The 17,837-nt window shown below is 39.4% G+C and overlaps 1 protein-coding gene across 2 annotated transcripts in view; it reads right to left on the bottom strand.

The window, feature by feature from the left end:
• Positions 1–12,471, bottom strand: part of LOC126814350 (tetraspanin-18) — a 28,954-nt gene extending 16,483 nt beyond the window's left edge. The window contains exon 1 of one of the 2 annotated variants that reach the window (XM_050539527.2): positions 12,369–12,471. The gene's annotated coding sequence lies outside the window, so the exon portion shown is untranslated. Of the gene's footprint in view, positions 1–5,792; positions 6,077–12,368 lie in introns of those variants that run through there. The other variant, XM_050539471.2, reaches the window with a different exon arrangement.
• Positions 12,472–17,837: the final 5,366 nt, after the last annotated feature.

Genomic DNA, 17,837 nt, shown 5'->3' with positions numbered 1-17,837 from the left:
TTTAAAAATATAACATAAAAATATGAAATTGCAACTTTAATCAGATTGGCCAACTTCTAAACAAGCGTATCTTAAAGATGTTTTATGCAAGAGCTAAATTTGTCTATTGCAGGAAGATTGTTTTCTCTCCAAATGTTATTCAAGAGTTAAATGTATCTATTGCATACATTATGCAAGAGGTACGTCTGTCTACTGCGGGTCGTTCTTTAGGTACATGACAAGAACATTATCAACTATCGATGACATCGGATGCTGGAGATTTCAACTAGATTTTCTCTTCAAAAGTTATATTAAAAATACATTATTCAATATCTAAATGCATCTATTGCAGGCCTTTCTTTAGGCCGTTTAAAAATGTTATATAAATTTTTAATTAGACATTTATTAACATGACAAGACCATAATCAACTCTTGATGCCATCGGATGGTCGAGATTTTAACTGGATTAGAACGGTTCGGCCATTCAATAATTTAATTTAAAAATGGAGAAGAGAGGCTATGCCTCGAATATACCAGTAAAATAGTTACGATAATAAACAATCAATGCACACATCTTGTCAAAACTACAATCATTGATAACTTGGCTCAGAATAAAGTAATTTAAATGAATTTTTAAATATAGTCATTCCGCATTATCTATTTTTGATCTATTATAGCAAGAACGGTCAGTTCTTTATCTAAATCTTACATAATGTATCTTTAAGTATTAATTGAACATTTATTCACATGACAAGCCCATAATCAACTCTTGTGAATTTGTATGGATTAAAACACAATCGCCATTTAAAACTGGATAATCGAGACATTGTTGATTATGATACTTGAAAATCGAGAATATATCCTCAAAACTTCAAACACTTCGCTCATAATAAAGTAACTTAACTGATATTTCATTGTCCATTTTTCAACTATAAAAGTAAGACCTGTCAGCTCTTTTTCTAAATTTTACATAATGTGTCTTTAATTGAAATAGATTTAATATTTCCCCAGTGTTATTCGGGTCTTTAAGTGCAATCTGACTCCATTCATGTATTTCAAACTGCAAATATGACATTTCTCATGACCTAGAGAATAAATTATCATAAGCTTACAATAAATGAAATGAGAAAGGAATCCTTCAATGTTAAAGTCTCGGTGCATCATGTTAAAGTCACGATGCGCCATGTTACAGTCCCGATGCGTCATGTTACCGTTCCGGTGCATCATGTTAATGTTCCGATGCATCATGCTAAAGTCCCGATGCGTCATGTTAAAGTCCCGATGCGTCATGTTAAAGTGCCGATGCCTCATATTAAAGTCCCGATGCGTCATGTTAAAGTGCCGATGCCATATGTTAAAGTGCCGATGCGTCGTGTTAAAGTCCCGATGCGCCATGTTAAAGTCCCGATACGTCATGTTAATGTCCAGTCGATGTGTCATGTTAAAGTCCCGATGCGTCATGTTAAAGTCCCGATGCGTGATATATAATCCCTTGCAAACTACAATATTGTTAACGAGGATGAATCTCTAATAGGAATATAGGTCACAAAATGAACCAATTCCGTTCAATATTTACAAAGTCGTGAAAGGTGGATCTCTAATAGGAATATTACTAAAAATGGATCAGTATTTACAAAGTTATGAGGAATTGAAATTACATCGATCTATGCTGTTCGCCATGCAATAAGTCCGCCGCCATTTTGTTGTCTGTGAGAAATTATTGATAGGTCTTTTTTAAACGCGACAGAATCCAAGCCGGGAGATTATCTAGGGTTTGTATTTTGATTTTGTTTTCTCAATTCAATGTTATAATCAATCTGAGTAAATATTGCGTGGATTAAAGAGAGAGAGAGAGAGAGAGAGAGAGAGAGAGATGCAGGACGGAGCGCCTGACAAGGACAGCTGTCTAGTCGTTCGGATGGGTCAGAAAACCGAGGTCCCGTGTACACATTGGCGTGCACGTAAAAGATCCCTTGACAGTTGGAATTCGATGTAAGAGTAGGCCGTAGTGTCGCTGTCAAGGCAAATTTTCCCTCATAGCACACTGTATGGCGTATGCCCGTCTTCATTAGCCCAGGTTAGGAGCAGAACAGTAGGACGTTAAACCCCATTTCATTTCATTTCATGGCTCGATGACTCTTTATATTTCGCCATTTACATGTATTATATTTTGCATGTGAACTAAGCGCAGTTTCAACTAGATAACCGAACAAAATAATAGCCTTTGTTAGAGAAGCGATATCCAATATGATTTTATTATAGAAAGCATATGACTCTATCAACAATAGCTTACAATGTACGTTTTGTTATTAAGGACAAGACAAAAAAATACCTGTGTTTACGGTACCTTGGTCCCTTAAAATGGGGTGGGTCGGTCGGAATGTACGTTTTTATGGGTTTTTTATTGGTGTGTGTGTGTGAGGGGGGGGGGGTTATCTTGAAAATAATACCGAGAGAACATCACTCCAAGACCGTGTTATAGGACCCGGGAAACCAGAAAAAAATATGATTTTTTTTTAGGATCGGCGATTTTGGCTAATGCTAAGTTGCCACCATCACGATTCGCTCTACGATTTTAATAGTGGGGTAATCATGGTGACCCTATTAGATCTTATCATATATTGTGGTGTCATTCGCAGCAATCTCGTTGATCGTGGATAGCTCAACATATCTGCACGTAGCAGATCGTGGACTCAATAGGGACAATCCTATCCACTCGGCAAACCTCAGCAGATTCCAGTACCATACATCTAGCCTCGGCTGTATGACGAAGTCCGTCATTGAAACTAATTTCAAGTTCCCGTATTACCAACGGCGTTGCCGTTGCCCTTTGAACAATGTTTCATCATACAAATATTTCAAAGTCTGAAGCTATTTTTCTTTCAAGTTTATCCGATTTTCTTCAAACAAGGACAACTTTGCGGTGAAAATTTTACACATGCTTCGAACGACGCAATTATGATAACTTCTTTTTAAAAGCGGCAAGTGTTCCTAATAAGTAAACCGTTGCCGCATCGCAATTCTATAGGCGTAGGTACATATCACTTACCATCATACAGCCGAGGCTAGATGTAGAGTAACGGAATCTGCCGATGTTTGCCGAGTGAATCCTAACGTAACACATCGCACGTGAATTGGAATCTAGCATTAACAAACAAAAAAGGGTCGGTCGTTTAACAGTAAACATGGGTTTCTTTTATTTTGGTCTAATCTTCAAATAGGCAATATTCTATATATTAACAGGTACGCCCTTGTTACACGTAAGCCATTATTATTTCAAGATGGCCGACATCTACCCGATGAAAGAGCAGCCTTTGTATTAGATATTTACACTAATTTACTTTTGTATTTTCAAAATTCCAATCATAAAGATCCACTTGAATAAACTATTAGATCTGATTAGTAATCGGTTTGCCCCGAAACGTACTCTATAATTACACCCTTGTCATTATATCGAAACAGGGGAGTTGGATGGCCGAATGGTTAGCGCATGCGCGTTGTATCATAAGGTCTGTCATTGAGTCATCTGGCTAGGTTTCGATTCAACGGTTGTACCTGACAAGGAGTAGGGTCGCCTATCCAACCTCGTGGGTTTTCTCCGGGTCCTCGGCTAAAGACCTCTACGAAAGACCCCCTACGCACAAGCGAATTTTTGAAATAAAATTGGACCGTGTGTTATAAAGATTCAATTGAATAAATTATTAGATCCGATTTGTAATCGGTTTGCCCCGAAGCGTCATGCGTACTTTACATTTGTACCCTTGTCATTATATTAAATATTAAAATATTAAAATAAACCTGCGGACAAGACAGAATATAGACATTGCAAAAAATAAACAAATATCAAATGGATCCGGGGGGGGGGGGGGGCAGCCGTAAGCGTCCACTGCGCTGTACAGTCCCGGGCCTGTAATGGTACTTGAGTCAACTGGCGTGGTTTCGATTACCCGGACCCGGTTGTACGTGACAAGGAGTAGGGTCGCCTGTCTAACCTCGCGGGTTTTCTCAGGGTCCCCCGGTTTCCTCCCACTGCTAAAGACCCCTACGCGCAAGCGAATTATTGTAATAAAATTAAACCATATGTTAGTCCCGAAATGACCTAGTTTGTGTCGAGTGGACGTTAAACCCCATTTCTCTCACTCTCTCATTATATTAATCCCCACCCGCTTCAGCAAAGTTTGTAAAACTTAAAAATAATTTTGTGGACACTCTAACCAAACCCAAATCATCTATAAAATATCATAAAACAAGAAATTATTTTAAAACTTAACCACTTGGGCCCGAAAGGGTTAAAGTAGATTCAATCGGAAAAGAATCGTGCACGTAAAAAAGAATCCTAGACAATTTTTCATTTGAATTTATTAGCTATATATTTTTCGCCAAAAAAAAAAAAAAAAAAAAAAAAGGAAAAAAATATCTATTAGATTTTTTCAGTAATTAACATAACAACATACAATATACATGATATGACATTAGAAATTCCAAATAAAGTTTGGCTCATTGCAATCTAATTAAATCACTGATCCTATTTCGTTTCATGTTTTATAATTCATCCAAAGTATAAAAAAAAAAACGAAACGAACTTAGATCTGGGGCCTGTTTCTTGAAATCTTAACTAAAGATTAAATACAAATTTTAGCAGATATTTCAATTATGAATGACTAAGCACTAAAATCAAACTAATATTATCCAATCAAATTACTAAAATTTGTATTTTATCTTAGTTAAAATTTCTTGAAACAGCCCCACCCCCCTCCCGTATTTTAATCCGATTGCACTTTTTGTAGACTGCAAGGCGCTGTCTTCATTAATCCCGTCGGCGCTAAAGAGTTGGACGTTAAACCCCATTTTATTTTATCATATCGAGTATGTAGATAATAGATTCAATCGGAAAGACTCGGTTTTTTTTCGTTTTTTTTTTTGATAACTTTCGTAATCGAGAAAAAACCTCGGATTCAACATGTTCTTAATTCATCCGACTGACCGCATTTCGCCATTTATTTCGCCATTTAAAAATATAAAACACTCAAAGAATTCCGTTAACTCCTATTATCTATACCCAAACCCAAACGAAAGTTTTTCTCAAATTATCCCACTGACTTACTTTGTAAAAAACCCCGAAAATTATCCAAATTTATATCGCCATTAAATATCCGAAACTCCGAAAATCCACCCAAAACCCCGCCCGCTTTCCTCAAACGGAAATGTTTTCTTTAACTATCGAATAGCCTTTATTTGCTTAAAATCGAAAAATTAACCAAATTTATATAAAACAGTTCCCTCAACTCTTAAAATCCACCAAACCCTGGAAGGTTTTCTTTAAAGATACATTATGGAAGATTAGATAAAGAGCTGGCAGTTCTCACTATAATAATAAAAAACTACATAATGTAATAACAATTTGCTGAAAATTTCAGTCAAATTGATCCACCCCGATATTGATCATCAATACTAAAGTCGGTACCATACAAAAACACAGTCTGGATTATCCATTTTTTGGTTTAATCAGAAGCAGCAGACCGGGTTCTAATCCAGTAAATATCCCGGGCTGGCGAGGCCATCGAGAGTTGATTATGGTCTGGATAAGTTAATTTATAAATTAGGTAACATTTCAGGCCTAAAGAAAGACCGGCAATTGGCAGATTTAGCTCTAACATAATGTATGTTTTATTATCCCGCTGCCTTTATTTATGTAAAAACGAAAAATGAAAACTTTCTATCGCCATAAAAATATAAAATAGAATTCAGCGAACTCCATAAACCTCTTGCTTCATAAAAAAAAATCAGATTAAAAAAAAAAAATATATATTTACCTTTTTACGTTACCTAAAATCTCCGTTTCATACAAAGTTTCAGTATCAATATCATCAATATATACAAGCAGCTTTTAAGACACACTTTAATAAAACACCCGAATTTAGCCCTATACTGATCCAATATATATATTTCACACTCCGAAACCAGATCACAGACAAATTCTCTCGTTTCTTTCAACGTTTTATAACAAATTCAATCATCTTAGGAGGTGAGTCGAAAACACACAATTCAGTATGTGTAAAGTCACCTGATATGAAAGGCTTTCCCAATCCTGTTTTACGTATGTATAGATTGAACGTATACACCCATATACTGACAGCCAATTATAACACCGGTATATATTGAACACCACACCCTCATTTTCTCCAATATATATATATATACGGAGAGAGAGAGGGTGAGAGAGAGGAGAGAGCGAGAGAGAGGGGGGGGGGGTGGGTAACGTCCATTCGACACAAACCAGTTCATCTCGGGACCAACATATGGTTTTAATTTTATTTCAATAATTCGCTTGCGCGTAGGGGTCTTTAGCAGTGGGAGGAAACCGGAGGACAAGCCTTATGATACAGCGCGCACGTGCTAACCATTCGGCCATCCAACCCCCAGAGAGAGAGAGAGAGAGAGAGGGGGGAGAGCGAGAGAGTTAACGTCCACTCGACATAGATTAACATAATAATATATGGTTCAATTTTAGTTCAATAATTAGCTTGAACGTAGGGGTCTGTAAGCTGTGGGAGGAAACCAGAGCACCGGGAGAAAACCGACAAGGTTGGATAGGCGACCCTACTACTTGAATTGCCATTAAAGAGACGACCTCTATTAAGATCGGTCGCATTATTCAGTTATTTCTTTTTTGTAAATATTGTGACCACGTTATTTCTGGTTTTATGAAATCAGAAAACTGAGTCCAAGTAACTTCTATGTGATTTATTAAACATAGATAATTCAACAAATATTTACAAGAGAGAGAGAAATGGGGTTTAACGTCCACTCGACACAAACTAGGTCATTTCGGGACTAACATATGGTTTAATTTTATTTACATAATTCGCTTGCGCGTAGGGGTCTTTAGCAGTGGGAGGAAACCGGAGGACCCGGAGAAAACCCACGAGGTTGGACAGGCGATCCTACTCCTTGCCACGTACAACCGGGGATTCGAAACCACGCCAGTCGACTCAATGACAGACTGTATGATACAGCGCGCACACGCTAACCATTCAGCCACCCAACCCCCCAGACACAAGAGAGAAAGAGAGAGAGATCCGATCTGTTCTAAATCACGACTCACTCTGTGTTTGAAATACAATTCTACAAAATATATAAAAGACAATTATGACACATTGACAATTAAACTATAAAATATTGCTTCTAAGTTGAAATCTAAAACAATAGTTCGTTTTATAGAGAGTTTGGTTAATGACCAATACTTAATCCCTCCATTGTTTAGACTTTATAATGCTTCGTCTAAATTATATCTGACGTAATAGCCAATGGCTGGTTTAATAAGGTTGTATAACCCAGGGGACCAGTTGATATTTGATATAACCGTGCTGGTTATAGTAGTTCTATTTAAATCTAGAATATTTCAGATAATACTATCTATATTTATTTTATGATCAGTAGTGGAATACCGCGTTTTATCAGTGAAATAAAAGTGTTATTCCACTGGCTAGTTGTTTTTACCTAAAATGATTGTAAAATCATAAAATAAATAGAACATTTGTCGTTTTGTCGTGAATAACATTTTTTATTTCATCGAGAAGCAAGAAAACTTATATGTTATTCACTCTAAAACGACAAATATCCTCTATATATATTTGTGACTGTCGTTTGTCTCTCTGTCTGTTCGGGGTTGGCGGCTACACTAGGTCTGCCCCGAGTCTGAAATTTGGGTTTTGGGGTAGCTCGGACCGGGGAGTAACATATACCAGGTGGCGTTAGTCTACCACTTCCGGTTTCGGAGTTATGACCCCCGAGCGAAGCCGGTCTGTTCGGGGTTGGCGGCTACACTAGGTCTGCCCCGAGTCTGAAATTTGGGGTATAGGGGTAGCTCGGACCGGGGAGTAACATAGGCCAGTTGGCGTTAGTCTACCACTTCCGGTTTCGGAGTTATGACCCCCGAGCGAAGTCTGTCTGTTCGGGGTTGGCGGCTACATCTGCCCCGAGTCTAAAATTTGGGGTATAGGGGTAACTCGGGCCGGGGAGTAACATAGGCCAGGTGGCGTTAGTCTACCACTTCCGGTTTCGGAGTTATGACCCCCGAGCGAAGCCGGTCTGTTCGGGGTTGGCGGCTACACTAGGTCTTCCCCGAGTCTGAAATTTGAAGTATAGGGGTAGCTCGGACCGGGGAGTAACATAGGCCAGGTGGCGTTAGTCTACCACTTCCGGTTTCGGAGTTATGACCCCCGAGCGAGGCCGGTCTGTTCGGGGTTGGCGGCTACACTAGGTCTGCCCCGAGTCTGAAATTTGGGGTATAGGAGTAGCTCGGACCGGGGAGTAACATAGGCCAGGTGGCGTTAGTCTACCACTTCCGGTTTCGGAGCTATGACCCCCGAGCGAAGCCGGGTATCCTGCTAGTTTATTATAATTCCTTGTTGTTTATAAAACTGTTATAGGTAGAAAGTAACTGACAGTATGGCCTGTCTCGTGAACATACCAATCGTATGATTAATCTATTAATTGTTTTATTTACCATTGTTTTATTTCTTATATTGTACATTATTACATCAATGCTTATTTATGTCAACACTTGATCTAGCCAAGTGATTAGAATTAATTCCATATAAATATGTGATTGTACTTGATACGTTAGTCTCTTAGGTCTATACGACTTATTGGCATAAGGTACTAGTCGGTTATACGCGGTCCTGTAAATTTATGTAGATAAATATTATTATAAGTTTCCAGTATTAAAAATTGGAAGAACCATTCCGGACTCTTGTAATATCTGACCGACCCCTCACGGTCATAATATTATAGTAAAGCCTGTACCATTACAGAGAGAGAGAGAGAAATGGGGTTTAACGTCCACTCGACACAAACTAGATCATTTCGGGACGAACATATGGTTCGATTTTATTTCCATAATTCGCTTGCGCGTAGGGGTCTTTAGCAGTGGGAGGAAACCGGGGGACCCGGAGAAAACCCGCGAGGTTAGACAGGCGACCCTACTCCTTGTCACGTACAACCGGGTCTGGGTAATCGAAACCACGCCAGTTGACTCAAGTACCATTACAGGCCCGGGACTGTACAGCGCAGTGGACGCTTACGGCTGCCCCCCGGATCCATTTGATATTTGTTCATTTTTTGCAATGTCTATATTCTGTCTTGTCCGCAGGTTTATTTTATAGATTTTTGTTTTGTGTGTAGTGTGGTCCTCCTGCACTTACCAATACAGTGTCTATTTATAGAACCATATCTAAGCCACCAAATACCTATACCAAGAGCTAAGATAAGCATAAAGTTTGAAATTATGAAATTGGCTCAAAATGTTTACTTTTCTAAATTCTTATCATTGGTGTTTAATATGTGTTTAATATACGGGGCTACGGGGGCTAAGTGGGTAAAAAAACAATGCTCGCTAGTCAGGAGGTCGGGTGTTCGATCCCTGCATTGGTCGAGAAAGTTCATCCAGATTTTCCGACGTGGTTTCCCTTTGTCAGTGATGCAGGATGGAGGGTTGATAAGGACAGCTATCTAGTCGTGCGGATGGGACGCAAAACCGAGGTCCCGTGTACACATTGACGTGCACGTAAAAGATCCCTTGACAGTTGCAATTCAATATAGGACGTTAAACCCCATTTCAATTATTTATATATGTTTACATAATAACTTTGTTTTATCTCTTTTTATTGCCTTATAGTTTTGAAAATTCTATAAAATTTTATGATTGGATTAAAACACAGTATGGCCCGAAATCATTTGTATTATGTTGTATAATTTCTGTAAATATTCAACTGATTTGTGTCACTTTAAAGCGGAAATTTCAAATTTTTAAGTTATATTTTTAAAATTTATTAAAATAAAGCCTTAAAATAGATGGTATCCATAAACAGTCCTACCTTGTTAAAGAATAATCCTATTAATCCTATAATTCACTATTGCCAGCTGAGAAATTGGCAAAAATATCATTTTCAACTTCAAATTCCAACGTTGCGGAAATGGCTGACCATTGTTTTCAATAGGAAAACAAGGGAGGTAATTGTGTTATTATTTCCTGTGTAAATGAGTTTTAAGTGTGAGAATGACACCTAAGATCGTATAATAGTGAGTTGATGACCTATTGAGCAAAAGACATAGAAATAATTATGTTTTTGACTTTCTTAGAAAATATGAAATTCTCGCTTTATATAGCACAAGTATTTCTTATATGTTTACGGTAAATAAATACCGAAAAACTATTACAAATACGTCCAGTTAAAAAATCAACGTCATCATTCTGATAAAAATCAAATGATACGCTAACTGTGGGCCCTCTGCAGGAGCCATGAGATGTTAATAATGCAATGCTTATAGTTCAACAAAATAGAAACACTTCAGTAAGTCTAGCAATAAAACCTCGGTTGTACGTGACAAGGAGTAGGGTCGCCTGTCCAACCTCGTGGGTTTTCTCCGGGTGCTCCGGTTTCCTCCCACTACTAAAGACCCCTACGCGCAAGCGAATTATTGAAATAAAATTGAACCATATCTTAGTCCCGAAATGACCTAGTTTCTGTCGAGTGGACGGTAAACCCCATCTCTCTCTCTCTCTCTCTCTCTCTCTCTCTCTCTCTCTCTCGCGTCTAGTAAAAAAAAACAACCCTACTCCTTGTCACGTACAACCGGGGAACCGAAACCACGCTACTTGACTCAATGACAGGTCTTATGATATAACGCACACGTGCTAAACCATTCACCCCCCACCCCCACTGACATTATAAAAAAAAAAAATCAAGATTTGTTTTGTGTTTCTTCATGCATACAATTCGTGACTGTTGCGTTATCTATTTTTAAACGAACAAAATCAACTAGGCTAACTTTGCTAACGCCCCTAACCCTAAACTAATTGGAGGTGAAATGGGGTTTAACGTCCTACTATTCTGCTCAGAACTGGGATAATGAAGACGGGCATACACCATACAATGTGCTATGGGGAAAATTTTGTCCGGACAGCAGCACTACGGTCTACTCTTATATCGAATTCTAACTGTCAAGGGATCTTTTACGTGCACGTGATGTGACCTCGGTTTATCGTCCCATCCGAACGACTAGACAGCTGTCCTTGTCAGGCCCTCCGTCCTGCATCACTGACAGGGGGGAACCACGCCGGAAAATCTGGATGAACTTTCTCGGTCAATGCGGTGAAAAGTTACGATACAACTAAAAATATGCATTATATTCAAGAGCTAGACCTCCGATTTTAACTGGGGTGGGGGGGTAGATGGCCGAATGGTTAGCACGTGCGCGCTGTATCATAAGGCATGTCATTGAGTCAACTGGCGTGGTTTCGATTCCCCGGTTGTACGTGACAAGGAGTAGGGTCGCCTGTCCAACCTCGTGGGTTTTCTCCGGGTCCTCCGGTTTCCCCCCACAGCTAAAGAATAATTAGCAAGCGAATAATTGAAATAAAATTAAAAAACATATGTTAGTCCCGAAATGACTTAGTTTGTGTCGAGTGGACGTTAAACAGCCGGTGTGTTTATGAAAACATATTTATTTATTTATATTTTTTTTAACTCGGGCGCGTAAATAGAGATGCTATATGCGTCTTTTTCTCTTTTTCTTTTTTTTTGAACGTGAATAGAAATGTTATATGCGCCTTTTTTATATTTGACATAACTAAATTAAATCGAGCAGTGTACATAGGTAATCATTTTTATTCTACACCCAAATTAATCGAAGAAAAAAAATAGATATAAACTGAAGTATATTGGGTTGAAAGTTCGAGATACATAAAGGAATTAAATCGATATTTCGAAATCACATTGCTTTGAAGAGACTTTCACACCAAATAAATCGAAGAAAAAAATAATCATTTACTGAAGTATATTGGGTTGAAAGTTCTGGAAATATATCAATTTGAGGGTAAAAATCTGTAAAATAAAATCGATAAATCGAAGAAAAAAATAATTATATACTGAAGTATATTAGATTGACAGTTCGAGATACATAATATAGGGGGGGATCACGTGGCTAAGTGGGTAAGACGCTGGCTCGCTAGCGTGGAGGTCGGATGTTCGATCCCTGCATTGGCCGAGAAAGTTTATCCAGATTTTCCGGCGTGGTTCTCCCTTGTCAGTGATGCAGGACGGAGGGGCTGACAAGGAAAGCTGTCTAGTTGTTCGGATGGGACGAAAAACCGAGGTCCCGTGTACACATTGGCGTGCACGTAAAAGGTCTCTTGACAGTTGGAATTCGATATAAGAGTACGCCGTAGTGCCGCTGTCCGGGCAAAATTTCCCTCATAGCACACTGTATGGCGTATGCCCGTCTTCATTAGCCCAGGTTAGGAGCAGAACAGTAGGACGTTAAACTCCATTTCATTTCATTTCTACATAATATAGGAATTAAATACTGAATAATTATAACCTTACCTTAATCGGGCGAAGAGTTCAAGAAAATTAAACAGTTTTGAATAATATCCCCGTTCGTTTAATATAAATTCACACTCAATAATAAACGTCGAGTACAGCCTACATTGTGTGCATTATATTATATTTCACGTGACAGAGAATTGTACATAATGTTATACAAAGGTATCTATTGACTTTAACCACCGTCGTGAACAATCGAGTATTTGTATAGGGTGGGCAGGGTTGTTTCTTTATGGAATAGTTGTGCAGCGTACAAAAAAGGAGAGAGAGAGAGAGAGAGAGAGAGAGAGCGGGGGAGGGAGGGTTGATATGTCTCTCCTTAAAAATGTATTCAAGAGGAGGGGGAGAGAGGGGGGGGGGCTGATATGCCTCCCCTACCCGTTTTGAGAGAGGGAGAGAAAGGGAGAGAGAGAGAGAGAGAGAGAGAGAGGGGTGATATGCCTCCCTACGCGCTTTAAAATCTATTATAAGTTATTTTTAAGAGAGAGAGAGAGAGAGAGAGAGGGAGAGAGAGAGAACTTTAAGGAATGATTTGCCTCCCCTACCCGCTTTAAAACCTATTCAAGTTACTTTTAAAATTTGAGGGGTGGGGTTGGCTAGAGAAAGTGAGGTAGAGAGGTGGGTGTAACGTTCGCTCAACGTAAACATTATAATTGCTACATAAAGGGAGAGATCATTTCTGGAGCGACTACATAAAGAGGGAGTAACAAATGTTTCAATTCTACGTCAATATGTCAATAATTCACTTGCACATAGGGGTCTTTTACAATAGAAGGGGGGGGGGCATGGAAACCCCGATGAAAACCCGGGAAGTTGGACAGGCGACCTGCTCCTCGTCACGTACAAGTGGCAAATCGATACCACGCCACTTGTAGATTTAAAATTCGTTTAATGGTCGTTCGTTCCTTGAAACCACTTTAACTGTGGGCGACACTATATGGAGAGCCACGGTGGCTAAGTGGGTGAGACGTTGGCTCACTAACCTGGAGGTCCCGTGCTCGATGCCTGCGTTGGCCCAAAAAGTTTCCGGCGTGGCTCTTTATTTAATCTCCCGTAATGTATCTTTAATACGAAGCAATAATTAACTGTGACTTTCCGGAAAACTTATACGGACACAGATCACTAAAGATTTCCCATTGACTCCAATGTTAATTCTCGTATCTTAGACCGGCTCTAACTTTTTCCCAAATTTTTGTTGGGTAGAACGCTTTCTACCACAGATGGAGCAACATGTGGCAACCACTTGCCCAAAAGCACGTATGAGGTTCTTCATGAAAAACTTGAGATACACAAGCTGGAAGTAGAGACAAGTAAACATGCAATTTCAGGCCCTACATTTCAACGTAACCAACCTCTCAACTCTTGTATCCTTCCGCATCAAAATTATGAATATTCACCAAAACCTGGCAGAAAATGTATTTTCAAACCCTTTTCCTCAATTCTACACCAAAAAGTCAACAAAAATTGCCATGCAAAAGGGGGAAAAAGGAAAAGGGAGAGGAAGACTAAAAATAGCTTTGGCGTAGGAATATTTGGTGATCGCGTAGGAATATTTGGTGATCTGTGTCCATACTATTCTCGTCCTGGTTATATATCTGTCATAGATTATCGAATCTCCCATAATATATCTTTAATAATTGTATTCCATAGAATATTGTGACCTGTATACATGGCTAAATCTATTTGTTAAGGCCAGCTCAATTTTTGTCAAGGTCGTTGATATGTAAAATAAGCTTAGTGCATGTGATTGTTGGCGAGATTGTAGGTTAGGGTTAGGGTGAGCATTGGGGCTAGGTCTAGGTTTAGGGTTAAAGTTGGGATTAGCGCTAGCCCTGTTAATACTTCGAGAATTAACCTCGGAGCTAACTGTAGACAGGCAGCCCAAGTTTTAATGAACACGCCCTATCGATATTTTGTGATTATTTGACAACCGCCTACTGCCTCTAAAAAGACTGTGTTTTTTGTTTGTTTGTTTTTTAAGGTTGAATGGTTTCCTGCTGAATCCCTTAATTATGAAAAGTTTATACAGTAAACGCAAATAAAGATTTTTTTAAAAAAAAACAACAACATATAATATAGTCGAGCCCAATTTGTGGCCATGAATCTAATAACACACCCTGCACTCGTTCATTATAAAACGAGATTTTAAATAGACACAGCTCTTTTTTATATTTTTTACGATTATATGATCGTTTACTTGAACAAAAATGTTTCATTTAATTGTATAAAACTATTATTACTAGCATAATTGCTGTCATAAACATGGTACGGATGGGCCGCTGTCACGATAAACCATTTTCCTTTTGTTAGGATAAATTTGTATCATTCTAAAAATGCACATTAATACATCACCGACATTATGAAATTTATTCAAAACCATTTTTTCTTGTATATTGTTGCTTTTTTCAGAACAGATAACAGTCATGAATTGTTTGCATGATAAAACACGAAACAAATATCGCTTTGATTTCGTTTTATAATGCGGGGTTGGGCGGTGGAATGGCTTAACGCGTGGTGTTAGATCATAAGGTCTGTCATTGAGTCAAGTGGCATGGTTTCGATTCTCTGATTGTACTTAACAAGGAGTAGGGTAGTCTGCCCAGCCTCGCGGGTTTTCTTCGGGTCCTCCGGTTTACTCCCTCGGCTAAAGATAGCGCTGTTAGTCTCGAAATAACATAGTTTGTGTCAAATGGACGTTATACCCCCCCCCCCACTTTCTTTCTGTCTCTCTCCCTCGTGGGAAGTAACTGATTTCTAGTTCATGCCCTGTAAAAAGATTTTCAATGAACTCATTCTTTAGACTGCTAGTCCCGTTTCAGATAACAAAGACATGACTAAGGCCACGCCCATTTAATGATCTGTTTATCGGCGTTCCCGGTGTTGGTCGAGAAAGTTCATCAGGTTTTCGAATCCCCGGTTGTACGTGACAAGAAGTAGGATCGCCTGTCCAACCTCGTGGGTTTTCTCCGGGTCCTCCGGTTTCCTCCCACTGCTAAAGACCCCTACGCGCAAGCGAATTATTGAAATAAAATTAAACCATATGTTAGTCCCGAAATGACCTAGTTTGCGTCGAGTGGACGTTAAACCCCATTTCTCTTTCTCTCTCATCGGGTTTGAAATTCGATATAAGAGTAGGCCATAGCGCCGCTGTCCTGTGAAAAAATTTCCCTCATAGCCCGTCTTCATTAGCCCAGTCGGGGCAGAACAGTAAGACGCAAAACCACATTTCATTTCATTTTCAATTAGTGAGGCCTAAAGGTTATGTTTATCGCCATAATATTTAGGTTAATCTTGATTTGTCGTGAGAGATGTAATGAATACATGGGTGTGTTATTATGGCCATTCTGTACAGGGTATTCGAGGTCGATCAATATTATTCACCGCTTCGATACACCTGAATGAAATGAGAAAATAACTTACTATGATTGTATATCATTGAGTAATATAGATCAGACGTTTCATACCTTTATTTATTCACCTACTTCGATTTAACTTGGGTCAATAATAAACATTTTGAATAAATGATTTGTATGTGTTGACCTCGTCGCAAGCGAATTATTGAAATATAATTGAACACTATGTTAATCCCGAAACAACTCACTCTCGGTGTATGTGTTTGGGTGGGAGGGGGGGGGGGGCATGAACCATACAGTGTCTTTCCTAATATCGAATTTCAAATGTCAAGGGTACTTTTAAATGCACAGCGATAGGTACACGGGACCTCGGATTTTCGTCCCATCCGAAGAACTTATTTTACTTAAATCGATCCTGATCAGTAGTTTAAAGCAAAGACACTAAATAGACGCGTCACATGAGAAAAATGGAAAGTGATAATAGATGTTCATGAAAGTGGAAGGAAACCGGAGAACCCGGAGAAAACCCACGAGGTTGGACAGGCGACCCTGCTCCTTGTCACGTACAAGCGCGGACTCGAAACCACGGCACTTGACATACCTTATTATTCACACGTTAAACCACAAGGCCCCCCAACCTCACCTTCATGAAAGGGCAATCCTATTTTAAACATACATTATGCAAGAGCTAAATCTGCCTATTGCAGGTCTTTCTTTAGGCCTGAAATGTTATCTAAATTATTAATTAGACATTAATTAACTTATCCAGACCATAATCAACTCTCGATGTCATCGCTAGCCTGCGAACTTTATTGGATTAGGTTCCGATTTGTTTTTTAAATCAAAAAAATGGATAATCGAGACTATGTTTTTTATCGTACCGACTTTAGTAATGATGATCGAGGCTAGGCCGAAAATTCAATCGCTACAATACCGGTTCAGAGTGGATCAATTTGACTGAAATTTTCAGCAGTTTCACTTTACATTATCTTTACCCGCAGAAAACTCACGAGGTTGAACAGGCGACCCTACTCCTTGTCACTCATGGGCAGATCTCCCTACGGTGGCTAAGTGGGTAAGACGCTGGCTCGCTGGCCTGGAGTCCGGATGTTTGATCCTTGCATTGGCCGATGCAGGACAGAGGGCCTGACAAGGACAGCTGTCTAGTCATTCGGATGAGACGAAAAACGGAAGTCCCGTGTATACATTGGCGCGTGCACGTAAAAGGTGCCTTGGCAGTTTGAATTCGATATGAGTATATCGGGGCGGGGGGGGGGGGGTACCAAGTTCTATTTTAGAACTAAATTGGGGACCCTTTAATATTGGTGGTATCTCGCTACAGCCCAGGCAGATCCCTTTAATCCGGTCCTGTGCGGATCTAAGAACATTTTCTTAACACCGAGTGTGTAAATATTTTTTTGGGTCCAGTGGATTTTATTTTACGACATCTAAAATATTTGGGAAATAAGGGGGTTGGATGGCCAAATGGTTTGCACGTGCGCGCTGTATTATAAGGAGTGCCATTGAGTCAACTGGCGTGGTTTCGATTCCCCGGTTGTACATGACAAGGAGTAGGGTGGCCTGTCCAACAACGTGAGTTTTCTCCGGGTCCTCCGGTTTCCTACCACTACTAAAGATCACTATGCGCAAGCGAGTTACTGAACTAAAATTGAACCATATGTTAGTCCCGAAACGACCTAGTTTGCGTCGAATGGACGTTAAACACCCCCCTCTCCCTCTCTCTCTTTCTCTCTCTCGTAACTAAATAAATTGTATAAAGCGGGTAGAGAAGGCGTATCAACGAGCCCTTGCGGCCTTGGAGTTGAACAGTTACAGCAGTATTTCGGTTGATTAAGCAGGTATCCCTTCATCCCCATCTCTCTCGAGTCTCTCCCTGTCTCTCTCTCGGTTAGTATTTCGGTTAATTAAGTCAGTTATTCGGCCAAAGATTGAGATAAATAGGTATATACACCAATAAATATACGCAATTCTAAAGACAGAACCGAATGTCATGGATTTGCTAATAATTTTATGGTTCACGAAGATTTTACAATAGGGGCAGACCACTCTACGATACACAGAATGGAATGCGCAATATACTATTTAATACTCGAAT

The sequence above is a fragment of the Patella vulgata genome, chromosome 1, assembly GCF_932274485.2.
Source record: "Patella vulgata chromosome 1, xgPatVulg1.2, whole genome shotgun sequence".
Lineage (NCBI taxonomy): Eukaryota > Metazoa > Mollusca > Gastropoda > Patellidae > Patella > Patella vulgata.
The sequence above is the reverse complement of the archived record's forward strand: the minus strand, read 5'-3'. Positions and strand labels throughout refer to the sequence as shown.